Below are 21,938 nucleotides of genomic sequence, written 5' to 3'. Positions count from 1 at the left end.
TTCTAGGGTATTCTAGGTGTTTAGAGCATTAGGAGAACCTATAGGAGTTGTTAAAATTCAATTTGTAGGAAAATGTGGTCACAAAGCAAAAATTGCAAAAATTGCAAAAGGTTGCTTAGCAACTTTTGCAATTTGTTGAGAACTTTTCAAGAAAACTACTCCCAATGGCTACAACTTACATAAGGTGGTTCTACTTGTTCCTAATGGCCTATAAAATCTCTAAACATCTGAAGGAGTATGTATGAAGAAAGGCATTGTAACTTGCTCTTTTGATCAATAAAATCTGCTATTCTAAATAGTTTTCCTGATTTCTTCTATACAATACAACATTTGACAACTGGAGGGTGACAAATTTGCATTGACCAGTTAGCCCTATTTATTTTTAAGATTTTGGTTTTGGTTTGAAGCTTGTATCAATCATAGTATTCACGTTATTCATTTTTTTTGGTCACTGCCTTGTGAAACCCTTAAAACCAGGGTTTGGTCAAAGAAATGACCCTAACTTGAATCTCCACTATTGGAATTCTTTCCAATTTGGCATGGATCAAGTTAGGGGTATGATATATCATATTTTCCAATCTTTGGGATAGGAGGTTTCAGCAGTGAATTTTAAGAGCAAGCCCTAGGTCAAATATCCCTATGTATTTGACCTTATTTTGATGCCATTTGATTGGATAATGAGAAGAAAGGAGGTTGATGACTTGGAATGAGAACAAGATACCCTTATTTGAGTTAGGAGAATAGCATAGTGGTGGAGGTTTGATTTCATGAACCCATCCTTTATCATTTTCCTTGAAAACCACGCCTAAAGTAGCTAATTAGGCCTATGTGCTTGGTATTGGGGGAGGCATGCTGGAGTGGAGTGAAAACTTGAAACTTTGGAGTTTATTAGCACTTGAAAAAGGGTATTCAAAACAAAATTTAGTTTACTAGGTCCTTTGGCAAGTTTTGAAGTTATTGGTGGAAAACTGAATTAGGAGACCTACTAGGCTATTAGGTCAAATTCAACATCTTGCATTATGGATTGTTGGGAGTGGATCCATTAGATGATATACCTTGTTTGGGTTGAGTTTGAATTGTTTCAAACCTTTGTTGGTGATAGGAAGGCCAAGAACATCAAAATCCTCATTTTTCCATTTTGGGGTAGGAAGCCTTGTTTGCACTAAGTTGGTTGTAGTTGGTTTTTGTGTCTTGCTTGTGGAGTAGGGCTTAGAAACCTATTCAAGAAATTGTTTAATTGGAGTATCCACTAAGGGAAGTGAACCAAAGATTTTGATCAATCCTTTTTGAAGTTTGGAGGTTGTATAGGACTTTGGGTTGATCTTTGTTTCCTTTGTGCTTGCTCTACATCACCAATTAAAAAATTCATTAAAAAAAAAATACACATTATAAAATTACCTGAGAAATCTGGGATAAACTAGACAGTGTTAGGTAACTTTTGACTAGAGTGATTAAAGAATTTCAAAAAAATAGTTAAATTTTTTTGGGAGCCACACTTTGTACTGTGTTATATTTTTTCTGAATAAATACTACCACTTTTTGTGGCTTCCTTTTTTGAGGACCTAAAACTAAACCATTTTGAAAAAATTTAGTAGTTTAGAAACTAGATTCAAAGGACTACTACTTTTATTTTTATCATATCTTAAAATTTTGAGTGTAACTATCTTCAAATTCTTGTTGAAGTTAGAAATTGCTGATTTCAGAAAAATGGTGTCCACTTATACCCCCCTTTTGGCACTACAACTTGGTGTACTTACCCATATATGGGTAGTTGTGCTAAGATGGAAGACGAATTTAAGTTTGCTATGATGAAGGAGTTTTAGATGAAAGTTTTAGGTCTCATAAAGTATTTTCTTAGCATGGAGGTTTATCAAGGTAAAGATGAGATTTTTATTTGTCAAACCAAGTATGCAAAGAATATGTTGAAAATTTTTTGATATGGCTGATTGTAAACCTCCATCCACTCCAATAGCTCATGGAATTGTGTTGTGTAGAGATGATGGTCTGATATTGTTGATGGGACATCATATAGAAGCATTGTTGGGAGTTTGATGTTTTTAACTCACACAAGACCCGATATTGGTTATTTAGTTTGATTGGTTTCAAGGTATATGTCAAATCCATTAGAGGAACATATGAAGGAAGCTAAGAGAGTTTTGATGTACGTGAAAAGCACTCTAGATATTAATATTAATTATTCTTCTAATAACTTTGAACTTGTTGGCTTCAATGATTTAGATTTGGGAGGTAGTTTGAATGTCCAAAAATCTACATCTGGTAATTATTTTTCCTTGGATTCTAGTTTAATCACATAGAGCTCAAAAAAGAAAAGCATGGTTGCTCTTTCTTCTACAGAAGCGGAACATGTTGCAATCACCTTAGTAGGCACACAAGCTTAATGGCTTAGAAAGCTTCTTGAAGAAATTGGAGAGATACAAATTCAACATACTATGTTTTTTTGTGACAACATTAGTGCCATTAAATTGGCCAAAAAATTGATTCATCATAGCATGACCAAGCACTTTGATTTGAAACAACATTTCATCAGAGTTTTGATCCTTTTGGATGTCTATTGGTATTGATTTATTCTTTTTTTTTTTTTGTTGTAGTTGTTTGGGTTCCAACATGTATGGTGGTAAAGCCATGGATAACTACCAAATATATCAAGAGTAGACTTTATTGTAGTAAGATTTCAACAAATAATCTTAAAAGAAAACCAAGATCCCAAATGAGGTTTCAAAGTATAGGAACTTCTGAGGAAAAGAACCACTACACATTTTCAAATTTGAGGCAATCATTATAGTAAAATTAGAGCATAGGAAGCCCTTCAACTAAAATTAGAATGTAAAATCTTAAAGGAAATTCCAAAAAAATATTAAGGCTAACCTATTCTCCTAGTACAGAGCAGCCCATAGCATACCTAATATCTAAAAGTTGTTGAGTGCATCTATATTGATGTTTGACAAACTAAAATCCTTTTGCAAAAGCCCCAAATTTTGTTGAAAACATGAAAATGTGAGATTTGGGGCAAGGAATGGGCAAAGCCAAAAGAATTATCCAAAAAGATTTCTAAAATGTTAAGAGTAAAAGCTACTTGCTATGTGATTTTCATAACACAAGGAAGAAGATAGTTCATTTATATGTCATTCATAGGTCAAAAGAGATACACTCATGCAAATTGCAGATAGCCACAAAACATTGAAGAGAGGTAAATAAATCTTGCACAATCATCAATGGCTGAAAGAGATAAGATAGAATGTCATTAGGTCCAAATGCAAAGGGGATTTACAGTGAACTTGTAGAGCAAAATCAGAGAAACAGAGAAGAGTCAACCATAAGAAACAATTACAACTTTTCTTTTATAGTTCAAACATAACTAAGATATTTCTGACTGAAGTTACCCCACAACTATTGTTAGTAAGTGCTTAGAGAACAATCAAAATGATCCAAAAAATAGATCTTATTTGGTACACTTGCAGAGGCATGAAAATCATGAAACCCTAACTGCAGTAACCTTGAAGTGATACAAACGATGCTAATGAATGCCAGAATTACTCAAAATGGACAACTAGGTGATGGAAGGAATGCATCTGCATTGTTTCTAGCACAAAAATAATTATGGAGTGGTTGGGGTCAATTGAAAAGATCAGATCACACAAGAAAGCTTATCTTTCTCTTTCCTAGCTCGAGAATCAGCAAGTTCATTAGTCAACTTGGGTCAGGTGACATGAATAAGCCATGTGGACCAACCATGTTATTTCTTTCCACTAGCTCGCAAGGTCTTCACGAGTTTGCCATTTCAACCAACTAGTCGTGCCACCCTTTAAAACTTAACTATGATGACTTACAACACAGAACCATAGACCTTATCCTATCCGACGGTCCCAAAAGTTCATCTAATTATGTCAGAACTTGACCAATGAGAATGTTGTCTTTTGCCAGTTATTTGACACTTATCCATTTCACCTATGGCCCACAAAAGAAATATGACCCACCTACCACACATTGATTTCTTTCTTTCTCACATAATTTAAAGTCCTCACATTTTGAGAAAGTGAGAAGGCGACAACCCTCAGATGATCTTGATCTAATGGAAAACGTAAAGCTCACCATTGACTACATTGACTAGAGAAAAGGGGGCCTGTGGTGCTACATGGCAACATGTCATTTTGTTGCTATGACAAAAATCTCTATCTACATCGGACAATAGATGAAACATGGGTCCACGGAAAGTTTAAAATGAGAAATTACTTAGGAAAAGAGATAATCTAAGGTCATAAAATATTATTTGTGTGCCTTAGTCTTTAAATTATTCAAATATAGGTGAACATTACTGCAATTGAATTCATATATTTCCATTTTGGTGGGAGGGCAAAATTAGCCAACACTACACTTTACTACAAACAAGAAGGTAATGATATTCTCCTTTGGTGGAGCGCTTGGGGTTGCTCTTATCGGCATGCTTCCTCTTTGCCTGAGTTCTGGGCCTACTTGGGTAGTGCTCCCTCCAAGTCTTCTTCTCTCCATGCTGCTTGGATTGCTGGCCCATCTTTCATGCTTTGGCATATCTGGTTGGAGAGGAATCGTCGCATATTCCAAGATGTTCGGCTTGGTGTTTTGCATCTTTGGTGGAAAATATCACATTCTCTTCAGGAAACTATTCATGTGAAGTGTGAGCTTGATGGGGGTATGGATCTGGTTGATCTTGCTATCTGTAATCGCCTCAATTTTTATCTTTAGGATGGGGCTGCAGCTCATAGGTTTCCTTCTATGTCCAGGCAGCTTCACCATCAGAGGAATGGTCAGGTTAACCGGGATGGACATTGGACTCCTCCTCCCTGTGGAGTTCTAAAAATTAACACTGATGGTTCTTCCCGTGGGAATCCTGGCCCTGTTGGTATTGGCAGAGTGGCTCGTTGTAGTTCTGGAGATGTTAAATTTTTCTTCTCAGTTCGTAAGGGTGATTATACTAACAATCTCATGGAAGCTCAGGCTATTTTATGTGCTGTGGAACAGTGTTGCTTGCCGGGATGGAGTAAGATTATCGGTGAGTCTGATTCCCAGGTGGTGGTGAACATGCTTTCTTCGCAAGAGCTTAAAGATGTTAGTTGGCAGTTGGCCATTGTTCTTAAGCAGATTATTCTCTTTTCTACCTCTTTTCAGTTCATTAGGTTCACGTATATTCCTCGTGAATGGAACAGAACTGCTGATTGTTTAGCCAAATGGGCTTCTAGTCATGATCCGGGTTGGAATATTAGGGATAGGAGGCAACTGTCCTTTGAGATGGTGCAAGAATTTGATGATCTTGTTGCTCAGAATCGAGCTCCTTGTTGTATTCCTTTCTGTCTTAATAAATTTTTACCCCTCTTTTCCCAAAAAAAGTTTATCCATGTTAAATTTTTCTTCTTTCACAAAATTTTTCAAAACATCTTAGGATAATATAGATAACAGCAGAAGTCTTAAATCGGTCTGCTAATATAAATTGAAAAATTAATGACGAGACAGAGTTTTGTAATAAAAAAATAGAGTTATAGATCGCAAATTTATATGTAGAATAGTAGTCAATTATTGAAGATAAAAGACTCAACTAATAATTTCGTACTATACGTAGAGATTGATAATAGTAATGAAATTTGAAAGAAGGGTTGAAATCTTTACCTTCAACTTATAGATCAAATTCTTTGTTAATGCATTGCTGCAATAACAAAGTTGCATATTGTGTGATGCATGCAACTCTCCGATACCTGCTATACTTTGCAGCTTCTCACACCCGTTAATTAGACAAGTTTCCAAGCTCAGGGCACTATTCTCAAGCTCAGGGCACTCGTCAATATTCAACCGTGTAAGTTCTGTAAGATCACCAGCTGCTACAACTCTCTCCAAATCTCTGCAGCTCCCTATAGACAAATTGCTGAGTGTTATAGGCAGGCTAATATTCTTCAACTTGTCACAAGAGTTGATCTCAACATTTTTCAAGCATCTTGCTCTGCAAAGACTTGGCAAATCCACCAGCTCAGGGCACTCTTCAATATTCAACTCTGTAAGCTCTGTAAGATCACCAGCTGCTGCAACTCTCTCCAAATCTCTGCAGCTCCGTATAGTTAAGTGTTATAGGCAGGCTAATGTTCTTCAACTTGTTAAAAGAGTCGATCTCAAGATTTTTCAAGCAGCTTGCTCTGCAAAGACTTGGCAAATCCACCAGCTTAGGGCACTTTTCAATATTCAACCCTGTAAGCTCTGTAATATCACCAGCTGCTGCAACTCTCTCCAAATCTCTGCACCTTTGTACAGACAGATAGATGAGTTTTGTTGGCAGTGTAATATTCTGCAGCTTAGCAGAAGAGACAATCTCAAATTCCTCCAAGCTGCTTAGTCTGGTAAAACTCGGCAACTCCTCAAGCTGGGGACATTCTTTAATGTACAAATTTGTCAGGTGTATATGATCTGGGATGCCTGACAATTTCTTCATATTTGAGCATTTCTCAATTTGAATCCTTTTAAGACGGCTTAGACCCACAAAACAGAGCTCCTGAGGCTCATCTATTTCACTTATGTCAAACTCTAGAAGCTTTGTAACATTACATATTTCTGAGAAGCTTTTAATTTTTTTACAACTCTTAATTGAAATTCTTTCCAGGGAACTCAAATGGACAAAAGGTAACTCCTGAAGTTCAGTACACTCATCAATCTTCAACTCTACAAGCTTCGGAAGATCAGATGTTCGTGACAATCTTTTCAATATTTTGCAGTCAGTGATCTCAACGAAATTCAGTGTCTTTATCCTTGCCAAATCTATTTCAACAAGATTTTCCATTTCACAAATTTTGAGAGATTGAAGGCTTTGACAACAATGGCCAGTAATTAAAATTTTTGATACAAGATTACACCCTTTAACCTCTAAATTTTCGAGGCCCGTCATTATTGTTCTAGACGGTCCATCATTATTAAAAGTAGTCCAATCTGCAGTATCAAAGGAAGCGTGGTCCCCGGTTAATTCTGAGTCCATCACATTTAAACATCTGAGATTCATTTGTAGAGATACTAATAAGGAGAAAATGTTCATCTGGAATTCCTTTGCAAATAAAACTATCTCTTTCATATCATTTGACTTTCCTGAGAAATCTGGAAACTCTTCCAGAAAGGTTTTACAAATGTAGAGCTCTTTCAGATGGGAGGGCGCCTGGTGATAAAAATAAATTAATTTTAAACTTTCGTCTTACGCAATAGCCAAGAAATAATAATAACCTAATGCACATCTGTGTATTCCCTTAATACAGAAATAATTATTGGAAATAATTACCTGCATATCGCTCTGCCACAACCTTTGGAAACACCCACCGCTGATTCTTAAACACTGCAAGTTTTCAAGAGGAATCGACGAAGGAATGCTTCGGGTTACATCTGAATTCAAGTCACGTGTGGACCGTTTCAGGTATGTCAGCTGAAGCCATAGCAAAGAAGTACCGGTGACATCTTCCGTCTCCCCTATAAAGTATGTAATTTGACAACTCATGGATTCATCCCAAATCGCATGGAGACACCTAGTATCTTTGGTTTGAGCTAGGATTGTTTGGAATCCCTTTAATTCCTGCATTCATAGAATTTTACTTACATTTGTGTGGCGGCAGAAATTTTGAAATTCAGATATCATTAAGAGATTTGGAGGAGGGCGAGAATACCAGAGATTTAAGACGCCGGGGATGCCACAGACGACGAGGATGGCTCAACTCATTTGCCATTTCTCTTCCCAAGTCCCTCAGGTGGTCATGCATTCTTAGAGTAAATCTGTCCAGCCCATTTATTTTCCATTTCCAAACCACAAAATTTCGATCCCATATTTCATCTTCCTCCAAAAGACATTTATCTTTTAGTGTTTCTAGGGCATGGTGAGACCTCCATCCAGACCCTTCCTCCAAATCTCTTGCCAATGAAAAACCATGCTACATCCATGAAAACCTGTTTCTCTTCATTGTCTAATGAATCAATGCTTATCTTCAGTCTCTTCTTTATATCTACAGGCAGCGTCTCTCTGGCTTTTTCCAAATCTTCCCTCCAATATCGCGGATCTCTTTTACTAACATGCCGGCCCAGAACTTGAAGAGACAGGGGTAGGCCTCCACACGTTTTTACAAATTCCTCGACCAGATCTTCAAATCCGCTCCATGGATCGGGTTGGCCTAAAGCATACCAACAAAATAACTCTTTCCCATCTTTTCTATCTAATCCTTTCAGATGATAAGCAATCTTTGATTCCTGCAGTTACAAGGACCCCTACATCACGGGTTGTAACAATTAACAGACTATTACCATACCCAGTTAATATATCCATCGGTAATAGAGCATCTAACTGTTCTACATGATCGATGTCATCTAAAATAATTAGAAATCTCGGAGAGCCGCTCCTTTCCAAACGATTCCTCAGACAGCTTGTCCCTTCCTCCAGACTTAGAAATGTGTCTTCCTTTTCACCGAAGAGATCATGGAGGAGTTTGCTTTACAGATGAGGTAGTTCAGACCTGTTAGAGGCTTCGCGAACATCGAACAGAAAACTTGCTTTTGAGTATTGCGATCCCTTCTGGTTAAACAACTCTTTGCTGAGAGTTGTCTTCCCAACCCCGCCCATACCGAAAATGCCAACGACATTAGCCTTTTCTTTTCGTGCTCTGTTCATTCGGCATTGGTTATCAAAATCTTCAACAAGATCAACAAGACACTCCCTCTCAAAATCTTCTACAAGCTTATGAAGTCCCACTGGATGTTTGGCGACAAATAAATGCATTCTACGTTCTACTTCCTTTTCCACAGCGGACACTATTTCTTTGCAGTCGCTGGAACTGCAAGAGAAGAGGGAATTTTATGAGAGAGAATTTTTTTAGTTAACCAGTTTTGCAAGATAAAAACTTACAAATAGATTTGTCATGTAAATTATAGACAGGCAGAAAATTTACGCTGAAAATTCGTAGCCTGCCGTAAATGAAACTGATTGAAGGGCCTCCTTCCACTCTTTGATCTTCTCCGTATATCTTCCCTTCGTTTCGTATTTAAGAAATGCATCTTTATATACCCCTGTTTCAATATGGCGGAGGTCACTGGGCTTCACTGCCCATGGTTCCACTTGATTAAAAACAGGAATAATCTTAGCCTTACTTTGTAACATGAGATGCAACTCGACCAAACACCAAGGTGACTCTGCATATCCTTAGCAGAGCGGATGGCAGTCTCAATAGTAGAAGGAAAGGATGTTCCAAGTTCTCTCTCCTCAGAATCGAGAAATGCCCTTATGTCCCGTTCCTTAAGAAAGTTGTAGAGATGAGTAGCCAAAGTAAGTTTGACATCGGGGCCTCTGTGGTTGATGAACACATCGTACACTCTGGAAGATTCTTCTACTTCTCTCCTTTTGTTGAGAGGTCCAATTCCAGAGAAAGGATTTTGTCTGTGAGATGAAGATGTAGAAGCCATAACTGTTTGGGCTGAAACAGGAAAATCTAAGCAAATTTGGGAAGCGATGGAAACGTTATGAGGAAGAATGGAATGAAAGGGGGTAATCAGGGCCTCCGTGTAAATAGATGCCCCTGAAGCCTTTTTCGAGGAAAGTGACAAATGCCGCTGCCTGTATTTTCCCAGAACGGATACAAGTAAATACAGATTATTTTTCCACAAAGCAAGAGAGATTTGAGCCGGTCTTTCTTACAAGGGAGGAAGAAAGAAGACTCGCTTTTTAGAAATAAAAATGTACAAATAATGAAAAAACAAATAAACTCTCTTTTGCAATTTATGAATTCTTTTAAGTAATTGTATCGACATATTAATATTAAAAAATATTTTATTGTTTAATAAAGTAATGTAAATAATCTACTTGTTATTTTAAAATTACTATGGTATATATATTTTAATGTTACTTTTTTGTTTTTAAGATATATTTTTATATTATTTTTAGAAGTCTTTAAATACATATTTTTGAAGTTCTTGCATAAAAAATAATTTTTTTTCCTATTAATACTAACTAAATTTCTAGTTGGGCCACCAGAAAGCTCATCTACGGCATGGTCTTAATATTCAATAGTTGAGTTTGCTGGCTTAAAACCAAATGGAAAAGAATGTATGTTGCCTCAACAAAAAAACCTTCAATGACCATAAAAGTCCCTGAAGTTTCAAATTGGAGGTATTCTTTCTCTCAAAACCCTAGCATTGGTAGTGAAAAATAGTATAAGGTTTTGATTTTATTTGACAAAGAAATTTTTTACAAAATCTAGCACCAAAGCGCATAGAGAAAGTAAAAGGTCTACTCTAACTATTTACAACAAAAGGAATTTGTATTCAATCCATAATATATGAGTTAGTTATGTTGCAAGGTGACTATGCAGGATTTGCCAGAAAACTGTCACTCAAATTATAGTGCCAAAACATCAAAATGTCGTCCACCCTTTACACAATGACTTGAAAGGTCTTAAATATGCTCATACTAATTTTTCCAATTGACCATGTGTTCCCATGATTGATTAGGCACAAAAATGCACAGTCATGCGAAATGTTGTCAATGCAACATTGCTAAGTTGGTAAAGTCGTCATGACAATTTTTTTGAATCTTTTGCTTCCTCATTACATTTCTTCAAACTAATGATGCAAAGTGTTGTTTTTAGACTTCTTATACCTATCTAACACCTAATCATGACTTCCTAGCCATGGTTGCGTCATTTTGTATATAATGCCCCTGTTTCGCATACTTTACAACTTTTTGACCAATTGAGCAACATTTGGTCAATCAAACATTTTTTTGACAATCTACACAACTTGAACCTAAACATTTCAATCTATATCCAAACCTCCTAATGGACTCTCCCATTGCCCTTATTCATACCATGACCCATCCAAGGTCTTACAAGCCAAAATTTGAGGGCTTAAATTTCAAACACCTAGGTGGTCCCGAAAAATCATTGCATTTAAAGCTTGCCAATGTTTTGAGAAAAAAATCATTTATTTTTTTATATAATAAAATTTTAGACATAAATTTCATCAATAAGTAACTTAAAAATAGAAAATTTAATCAAGAATTAATTATGAACTATATTAGTTAAATGCCACCTAGTTAAAGGATTAAAGTAGATATACACATGTGTTGATCCTTATCATTAGTGATATATGGATTTCTTATATAGGTAAGAAGAATCCAAATTTAAAACTAATTATAAATTATCTATATATGAAAATTTCTTAAATTTTCTTAAAACTTTATAGATTCATGTATTATATATTGAGAAGAATTTAAATTATTATAAATACATATCAAATATAATAGAAATATGTTGTTTGTACTAACTATGCTATATCAAATCCATTAAAGTTCCTTGACACAATAATATACAGTTTCAATCGTTTGTCCAAATCTGTAGCCTTTTCTTTTATCACAATAATACTTGTAGACATAAATTTGATCAATAAATAATTGAAAAAAACAAAATTTAGTCAAGAATTAATTATGAACTATATTAGTCAAATGTCACCCAGTTAGAGGATTAAAGTAGATATACACACATGTTTTGATCCTTATCATTAGTGATATATCGATTTCTTATATAGATAAGAAGAATCCAAATTATAAATTAATTATAAATTAGTAATATATGAAAAATTCTTAAATTTTCTTAAAACTTTATAGATTCATGTAAATTATATATTGATAAGAATTTAAATTATTATAAAGAAATATCAATTGTAATAGAAATATGTTGTTTGTACTAACTATGCTATATCAGATCCATTAAAGTTCCTTGACACAATAATATACAATTTCAATCTTTTGTCCAAATCTGTAGCCTTTTGTTTGATCACAATAATCCTTCATTGATTAGCTCCTCTATTCTACTAGTAGTTTTCTCACAACAATCTCCTTCATCATGATACCAACTTCATCTTGTTTTGTTCCATAAGTAGATAGTTGAAATTATGAACCCTAAACCTAGATCCAATGATCACAAATTCATCATCCAATCCTCTAGGTGATTTCAGTATTCCTAAAAGCCATTTTTGACATTTTAGAAACTTTTTGAAGAATCCTCTTTTTCGTTCACATCTTGATCATTGTGTCTTCATTATATTCAACGGATTATGCTTGAGTTGGCCCCTACTTCCTCTTTCCAATTTACCATTTGAATATAGGCTTCCACTATTTCCAATAAATCATCCTTTGTTTTGATAAGGCTCTACTCCTAGGTTACTAATAAGATGTAGATTGTCCAATAAGTATTGCTTGTTATAATCTCTCTTTGAACAAATCATGTTTCCTTCCTTCCATACTTATATCCAAATTAGTATTTCCTTGTATAGATTCATTAGCTAACTTCTTAGCATATTCTTGATGAATAATCAAACCATTCATCTTTCTACCACTAGTTATTTTCTAAAGGACAATGCAACAATAAGAAACTTAAGCCTGTTAGTCTATTTTTCTTTTTTCAAATATATTTAGCAATATTAAAGTTATAAATCTTCTTATATAAAGTATCTAACCATGCAAATAAATCTTTTATTTTGTGGAAGTTCAAAGTTCATTTGCATTTTTTATTGATTGCACATCACTTGTGATATGATTTCCATAGGTTGATGAAATTTGTGTTTGTATCCAATGAGTCATTGTTTATTTATGTTGATAGAAAAAAACCCAAATCCTTTATTTTAAAAAGGAAATGTTTTAAGAAAGTTGGCATTGGTATTTAGAGAATCATGTACAAATTGAATCAACTAGATGTTGGTGTATTTATGTCTTATGTCTTAACTTCAAAAATATAGAAAAAAATGTAAACATAATTAAATTAAATTAAAAGACACAAAATTGATGAATACCAATAAAGGTAAAAAACTATTTATTATTGTTTAGGTTCAATTGTTAAACTTGGTCTTATAAATCAGTGTTGGGCTCATTTGGTTGCTTGTATAGGAATATAAAATTTGGAATATGTTTTCTATTTTCCTTTTGGTTCATCAATTGGAATACATATTCTCATTTTGCCTCTAAATTGAGCTTATACCCATTCCAAAAAATAGTTGTTATTGGAATAGCCATTCCTATTCCCAATATGCATTCATATTTTCCATTCCTATGCCTACATGCAAATGAGCCCTAAATACAAATTTATTGGTATAAGGTTATGAAAAATGACCACTTCGATTCTACGAAAAAATAATTAAGAAAATTATATGACAAATTGTAGGTTTATAATAGTTATGTTAATAAGAAACAATTCATGTTTAAGAAATCCATACTTTCATATCAATGAAAAATGTTACAAGATTTGCTAACATTCACATTGCCAAATTAAAAAATTTGGACATAATAAAAATTTCATCACCACCTTACATTTATGGGATGAGGAGGAATTGTAAAGCCAAGCTATTGAAGCTCTTTAATGAGGTATATAACAAAAGGATGGATAGATTAATAATATGAGACTTCAACTAGCAGCATTTTCAACATAGATATGCAATAGTTCAAAACAATATTAAATGTATCTATTTCTAAAGAGATAAAATATATCTTCAACCTGCTAATCAAATTTGATGAAGAGAGGGATGCATCCAATTACTCAAAATGTAATGGCTATGATGTATATCTCTAACATATCATACATGTCCCATGCATACAGATTTGGACAGACTTAACACTGTTGTTTTTTCAAACTACTGCAAACTCCATATGCCACTAGTTCTCCTTCAACAAAATCCCCCAAGCCTAAGTGTTACATACCATTCATAAGCCCCCATAACACAACACTAGTAGTCATGGGGTGTTAGATGCTCCGATGTGACACCTCTTCTTTTCTTGATATCATCTTTTCTGACATCCTGGTCCCTAACCATAGCAACTATCGACTGCATGCTGTGCCCAAACCTCATTTTCCTAACTGGCCCTAACTATAGTTAGATAACTACAGTGAAAGTTTCCCTAACTTTTATTGGTAGGTTACCGTGTGTGTAGGGTTTCTTGGAGTGAAGGTTTCCATAAACATCCTCCTGCAAAAGCTTCATTCTTATCTTTTCTCTTTGCAAAAGTTGAACATGTTTTCAGCCTTCACCTGGTAGTGTAGAACAAATCGAGCAAATAGCATTGAGAAAAATGTGAATGAACATCAAATCAACAAAATATTGGTGCCTAATTTGTCCGTCGTGCCACTTCGCTTTTGCTGGTATGAAAATTGTTGAATATATTATTGTTTCTTCCATTTTAAAATGTAGGGTTTTTTTTTTTTTTTGGTCTTAACATATTACTCCCCTAGCATTATAGCCGCTACCTTCCCTATTTTCTTTATCTCGGTTCTTTGAGGCACTGTTTCAAATCCAAGCTTCAAAAACTAAACAAACACTCTGTTACAATATAAGAATGATTATTTTGATCCTTCAAGAATGGAGCATGATTCACTATTCCTTGAACAGAAAAATGCAAACACTAAAAAATACAATAAATAATTTTGATTTTCTACTTCACCAGATGAAGAATTTTCACTGAAAAATGTGTCCTGCAAGTAACGCATATAACACTTGCTCAAATAAACTTTACCGGCAACAACATTTCCACAGACATCCCTTAGCCTATGCACAATGATAACCATACAACTACCACAATCCATCAAAGACAAGTCCCCCTCACACTGCGCAAGTCAATGGACATACCCTATCTTTGAATCTTCCAAATTTGACATACATAAGCCATTCTCATTGTTAGTAAATGGTTTTTCCTCCCATTTACTCATGCTTTATTTGCAAGAAAAACACAAATTCACAACAATTGATTCTTTATAATTGAAAAGACTCTCTGTGTTTCAAAGTCACAAATTCCTTCTAAAATGATTTGCAATATAACTCTTTATACAAATGAATCATTATTGTCATTCTTTTAACCAAAAAGAACTAAAGGAAAGTAAACATCCTTTTATAACCATAAAAGAACATTGTAGCTATGAAAACTATAATCAAACATATGCCATACGACACACCATTTGGAATCTCAAATTTGATCAAGCTCACTAGAATGAACCGAAGGGAAAAACAACAACAACAAAATCAATGAAATAACATCCATAAACCAATAAGATACCAGATGATTATTAGATAGACACCATAGAAATAACCAAATGATCAGTATCTATTATCATTAACTTGTTGTTCATAAAACACAAAAGTAGCTAACTATACTTACTTAACCAAGAACTCTATATAAAAATCTAGAGAGCCGACCCTTAAGATTGATTAAAATATTACATATATAGTCACTTCAAGCTTTCCCAATTCTAACCAAAAATAACTCCACATAGGGATTTGAAATGTTTCTTGTAAAACACCAACATAGTTTATACTGTATTAACTAAAATAAAAGAAAGAGATGAAGGATCTCTTTGTCTTTCTCAAGCTTTAGTTGTGCCACTCATGACTTGTGATCATTAGAACCACTATCCTCAATTTGTTTCCACACTCTATGAGCAGCAAGGAAATTGACAAGTTCTTACTACTATGGAATGTCTAATTGTTCCGACCTGAGTTTCCACATCTTCATGATTTGGCCAATGTGATCCAACTTTTTATCTTGAACCTCTAGGTGGTCAGTGCAAATGATCATCATAGAATCTTCCCTGGCAACTATGGTTAGATCATGAGCCAGTACCTCACTTGTTTCTTTCAACAATTTGATTCTTGCAAAGAAGGCCGCCTCTACTTCCTTAGAAAGTTTTACAATGTGATCTTCATTGACGAGAAAGGTGTCTTCCATGTTAGGGAGGATGCTACTTAGTACAACCTTAGTGCACACATATTTGCAGGAAGATAAAGCTTAAAATATCGCCACATACACTCAAACAAGAAAAACCTTTTACCTAGAAGTGGAAATAATAGGGAATGAAAATAAGGCAAGTTGCATTGTCTAAAAGACACGTGGCATTGGGAGCATACATCTTTATGACTGGGTGAACATGAATGTTTGAACATTGAGGTAGTTCAATGTTCAAGTTCAAAGGTCATGAAATATTGGAAACTAATCTCATGACTTGAGTTGTAATGAAGATACACTTGTGAACCTAAACTTTGAACAAATGAATAAAGTGTTCAATGTTCATGTTCATTTTGACGGTGAGAATTAGGATCTGAACATGATTTACTACTTTAAATAACTAAAGTACTTGATGAACATTGAACCTTGAACATCGAACAAGGCGTTCAATGTTCAAATTCACTAGCCTATTCAATTGAAGGACCCTTGAGACCAAAAAACCAAGAGGGTCAATACTGACGATGAAATATCTATGAGGTAAGACTCTTGCTTAACATTTATGAATTATTCATGACCATGAGCCAAAAATATTTATGGACCATTCATGGGTAACAACTAGCTCTAATTGAGGATTTGAACTATGAAGGACTGAAAAGGAATTCAACTATCTCTGGTTTTGCACAAGATCAACAAAAAGAACAAACTATGTTAAGACACACAAAAAAATGAAAAAAAACTAAGCTAAGAGACACAAAAAAATTTAAGAGATGAGGCTTCTCAAAGTTGGAAGATCTTCAAATCCTATCCATTATAGGACAGGGGTAGATCTATACCATTCATGTACCTAAGCCTAAAGGAATTTGGTCCAAGAGCCTTGCTAATTTCAAATGGCCCATTCCAAAGCGATTCAAATTTTCCATGTGTGCCTCTAGGATCCCTTCATTTGTCCCAAAGAAATACTTTGTCATTCTCCATAAAATTCCTAGGCATTGATTTCTTGTCAAAACTTTTCTTAACCCATGGTTGGTGGATAGTTATGTGGTCCACTGCTCTCTCCCTCTCTTCTTCAATCTTTGTGAGGTAGCAAATTTGCTTCTCTAATGAATTTTGTAAAATTTCATCTTCAATCACCTTTTGTAGTTTGACTATGGCCAGTTCCAGTGGTAAGGATAGTTGTGCTTCAACTCCATACACCAATTTAAAGGTGTCATCCTGATCGCCCTCTTAGGAGTAGTTTGGCTAGCCCATAGTGCTTCATATAACCTTTTGTGCCAATCTTTAACATTGTTGCTCACCAATTTTCTCATGATTGAAACCAGGTCCTTATTAGAAGATTCTACCTGACCATTTCCCTAAGAAAATAGTTAGAGGAATGAGAAAGGTGGATTCCATTTTTGTAGCAAAACTACTATATTTCCCTTGAGGAGAAATTTTGGGCATTATTAGTCACTATTTTCTTAAGGATGCCAAGTTTGACTAGGATATTCTGCATTAAGAACTTACTCACCATTTCAAAGGTAGTCTTCTTGATAGGTGTCACTTCAACCCACTTGGTGAAATAATCTATTATGGTTAAGATATGAGTGTGGCCTACACTTGAAACTAGATTAAGAGGTCTGATAAAGTCTAGAACCCATTGCTTGAATGGTTCCTCAATGACCACTAGCTTTAAGGGGAGTATTGCTAGTTCAAGTTTTCTAGAAAACAACCTACATTTCATGCATTTTCCAACCCACTTGTATTCATCTGCAAACATTTTAGGCCAGGAGAATCCACTTCTTAGAATCTTAAAAGCACTTACAATGGATGGGAAATGTCCTCTACAAGCCTCACTATGAAGTGAGTTGAGTAATTTATCCAATTGACCCTTATCCACACATCTCAGGAATGCACCATCGAGACCTTTCTTATACAATATATTGTCTATGATGGTATATTTAGCAGCCTTCAATCTTAGGTTTCTTTTCACCTTATGATTGAGGTGTTCAGGGAATTTGCCATAAGTGAGAAAATGTGCAATGTTCAAGAACCAATCATCCTTAAGACCTACCAGTAATGTACATGAGTTGTCCTCTTCTATGTCTCCTTTTCCATCCACCATCAATTTACATGGGTCTTGGCCTCTTAGTAGCTTCATAGGTTTAATTTCAAGATGAAATCCTTATACTTTGGATACCTAAGCAACTCTATTATTAATTGACACCTAGTGTTGGGTGAGGATACTCTTTATAGTTGAACTTGGAACAAACACAATTGAATGTGAATGTAATATATAATAGCAAAATTATTTTACCAATTTTATAACTGAGAAGGCTTGCTTTTCTACTAGTGAATACCTTAGTTCATGATTTTTTAGAGGCACACTCATAAAATATATGGGCACTTTCGAACCTTATGCGTCTTCTTATAGTAGGACTACGAACATGGTGTGCTCACTAGCATAATAGTGAATGTAAAAATCTTTCTTATAATATGGGTGAGCAAGGATGCATGTTTTAACTATGGCAACCTTGACTTCATCAAATTCTTTCATGGCATCCTCACTCCATTTGAAAACCAATTTCTCACTAAGTAGATTGGCAATGGGCCATGTTGTTTCAGCAAAATATGGGACAAACCTCCTTAGGAAGTTAATCTGTCCAAAGAAGGAGTGGATGCTATTTCTATTAGAGGGGAGAGACAACTATTGAATCACTTTGAATCATTTTGGTTCTGTCTAAATCCTATATGTTGACACTATGTGGCCCAAGAGTTTCCCTTTGGTAACATAAAGTATAGACTTCTTTGGATTTAAAGAGATACTATGTTCTCTATAGCTCTGGAGGACCAACCTTAGATCACACAGGTGCTTCTTCCTTCTCCTAGAAAAAACCATCATGTCATCTAGGTAGATGAAAATTATCTTTTCTAGCAAATGCCCGAATGATGAATTCACCGCCCTTTGAAAAGTAGCACCTACATTGATGAGACCGAAGGGTATCCTACTATATGAAAAGGTTTCCCATGTTATGGTAAAAGTGGTTTTTTGTTGGTCTTTAGAAGCTACACTAATCTGGTTCTATGAAAAATAATTGTCTAGCATAAACATCATTTTAAACCTCAATACTGTCTGTAGGATATGGTCCATATGATGGAGGGTGAAATTATCCTTCAAACTCACCTAGTTCAAATTCCTAAAGTTGACGTAGATTTTAATCTCACCACTCTTCTTTCTAACTAGAACTATGCTTTCTACCCATGTTGAGTGATGGATAGGCTAGATTATGTGCAGCTTTAGAATCTTATCCACTTCTTTGAAGATTGTGTTAGCTACCCTTGAATTATAACTTTTTGAGCTTTTGTTAGAAAGGCATAGTGTTTGGTTTTAAAGGAATCTCATGTTTAAATTTCCCTTGGTGGAAATCTTTCAAATCTTCATAGGACCATGCAAATACATCTTTGAATTCCTTTAGCAGCTTCAAAAACCTATCTTTCTTTGATTCTTTTGAACATTTTCCCAAATTGACCAATTTAAGATTATCCTTCGAGCCAATGTTCACTTTCTCGCATTCCCCTAAAACCTCTTTTGTTTCACCCATATTTTTACTAAAGGAACACTATTTTCTATTAAAAATTGACTCCAAAGCAACTAGGCCTTTGGGGATGTGGTTGTCTTTCAATTAAATGATACCTTCTTTAGATTCAACTTTAAGCTTCATATGGAGCTCAAGATCTTTAGAGTTAGATCCTTTGGACTGTCGACATTGAAATGGTGCTGATCCTTGGAGAAAAGCATTGATGTGACCATCATTATAAAAAATTTGCCAAGAATTTACAATATCAGGCATACTCGATCGATTAACCAATTCAAATGTATAGGTATCAGTTGCAAAATATGGATGGGGAATCATTAAGGATGCAGACCCAACTAATGAATCGGCTCTACTATTAAATTCTATAGGCATGGCCTCTATGGAGAATGCCTCAAAACCTTCGATCTCATACTAGGCTCTATTTTTGTAGTGCTTCAATCTAGGGTTCTTCACAGCAAAAATATTCATACTTATTTGACCATAAGTTCAGCATTACCTTTGGCCCTTAATAGCTTAATCCCTTTCCTTTTAGCCTCCTCTAAACCCAGGAGTAGAGCTTCATATTTTTTTGTATTGTTGGTATTCTCAAACTCCAGTTTGAAAGCCTTAGGAATAATGTTGCTTGAGGGTGAAATTAGAACTACCCCTGCACCTAAACCAATAGAAGCATAACTTCCATTGAACTCTAAAGTCCATAGACCATCTTTAGATGCCTCTTTAGAACCTGTTGATTCTTCAGAGTAAATGAAATAGTTAGCAAATTAGTTTTTGGGAACAAGATATGAGATTTGGGGTCTTTAGAAGCTAACACTGTGTAATTTGCTTTACATTCAAGCTTGAGTACCGCTTTATTATTTCCAATTGGGATAGTAGCTTGATACCAATCTAATTTTACCTCCTAACCCAATCTTTACAAAATGTTATGCTCAGGAGCATTCCATAGCTAGTAGGAATATCTGCATATAGTATAATCAACTTAAGTCTTTTTTTAGGAAACTCAACTAAAGCTACTTGGGAATCTTTTATTGTTTCTTTGAGGGGAACCTATTTAGAGTCCATGGTGTAGAATTTACCAAATGTTTTAGTCAAGGGAAGGTCTAGTGCTTTAGCTACTATAGTAGGCATAATATTGTTAGAAGCTCTTGAATCAATGATGCAATTGCTCAATTTATGTCCATGAAGAAATAAGGATACATAAAATGGGTTGAGTTTTTCAGCATCAACATATATTTGAGAGGTTTCAGCAAGATCATATGTTTTCCCATTATTAAGTTCAATATCAACATTAACATTGGCCTTGGAATTATTACCTAATTTTCTTGATTGAACTAGACTTTAACACATTCAACTAATTTGTTTAATTCATCAAGATTGGACCTCAAGTAATCAAAAGGGGAAACTTGAATTCAAGAGGACTTATAGAATTCCACAATGTCAAAACCAAACTTGGGAATAGTCTCCTTCAATGTCTTTTCTTCATGCATTGGATTCTTTTGGATTTTGAATTCACCCTTGCATTGACCAGGTTGATTGCACCATTTATTCGTAGGTATGGAGGAAGATGAAGCAACAGGAGCTTTGTCATTATGATTATTCCTACTTAGAACTATGCAAGAAGGGTCCTCTAGAGTACTATATACATCACCACCTTGTTTTGAGCCGGATTCATATTCAAAGTAATAATTTCTAGAGTTGCTAGGTCCTCTAGGGGATTCCTGACTAACAGGTATTTCTTGTATGACTTCCTTGTTCATTCCCCTTTCTCTATAGCTTAGCATTTCTGGACAAGACAATCCATCATGTTCATTAGTCCAATGGAAAATACACATGCTTTCTTTCTTTGGGGAAGCTCCTTCAATTGCTAATCTCTAATTTCTAGGAAACATATATGGTTGCCTAGCTCACATTCTAGGATTATTATTGTTCCTGGTGATATCACGATAAGTCATTCTAGGCATCTTCCTTTTCATTTTGAAAATGTCATTCAACAATTTCTAAACTAGAGGGTCACTAAGTAGTAGTAGCATTTCTCGTCTCCACTTCCTTGCAGCCAAGAAGTCATTTTCCAACTCCACTGCTAATCTATGTGTTGCATTAACGTCTACCACTCTGTCTCTTCTCAAGTGGAAGTTGATATTGGGAGGCATAGTCTTCATGAAGAAACCTTTTCAATTTTCTGCATTGGGTCTTTTTGAGGTAGGGATTTTTTAAAGAATCTTATTGAATTTGGCTATAAAATCCCACATGGGTTCTTGAACTTCCTTCTTGAACAATGAGAGTTGTAATAGAAGAGTGTGTTCATCATTGGCCACTTTGAACTTGGATTCAAAAGTAGTTCTCATGGTAGTCCAATTGGTGATAGATCCATTGGGAAGATGATGAAATTAGTTTTCCCCAACTTATGTCAGAGTTTGGACAAATAATTAGACCACCACATTTTTAGTACTAACAACAATAACTCTATAGCTGCTATGGAAAGCATTCATATGCTCATTAATGGGTTTCTTCCCATCTCCATTAAACTTAGGAAGAATCTCTCAAGCTCCTTTAGGTAATGAATCAATATTTTCTCCTAGGGCTAAAGGTCCTACTTGGGTACCCCAGGGATTGGT

General features: G+C 35.0%; 2 pseudogenes across 1 annotated transcript; both read right to left on the bottom strand.

Moving 5' to 3' along the window:
• Positions 1 to 5,601: 5,601 nt before the first annotated feature.
• Positions 5,602 to 9,459, bottom strand: LOC149545681 (disease resistance protein L6-like; annotated as a pseudogene). The gene is made up of 5 exons (XR_016354240.1): positions 8,949 to 9,459; positions 7,680 to 8,834; positions 7,301 to 7,588; positions 6,561 to 7,180; positions 5,602 to 6,494 (listed from the first exon to the last, which is right to left on the bottom strand). The product of XR_016354240.1 is annotated as a disease resistance protein L6-like (transcript).
• Positions 9,460 to 9,545: 86 nt separating this feature from the next.
• LOC149545680 (ABC transporter G family member 11-like) overlaps positions 9,546 to 21,938 on the bottom strand; it is a 44,903-nt pseudogene continuing 32,510 nt past the window's right edge.

Source organism: Cupressus sempervirens, chromosome 7, assembly GCF_028749045.1.
Source record: "Cupressus sempervirens isolate cs-2001-9-10 chromosome 7, ASM2874904v1, whole genome shotgun sequence".
Classification (NCBI taxonomy): Eukaryota; Viridiplantae; Streptophyta; class Pinopsida; order Cupressales; family Cupressaceae; genus Cupressus; species Cupressus sempervirens.
This window is presented reverse-complemented; position numbering and strand designations above follow the sequence as displayed.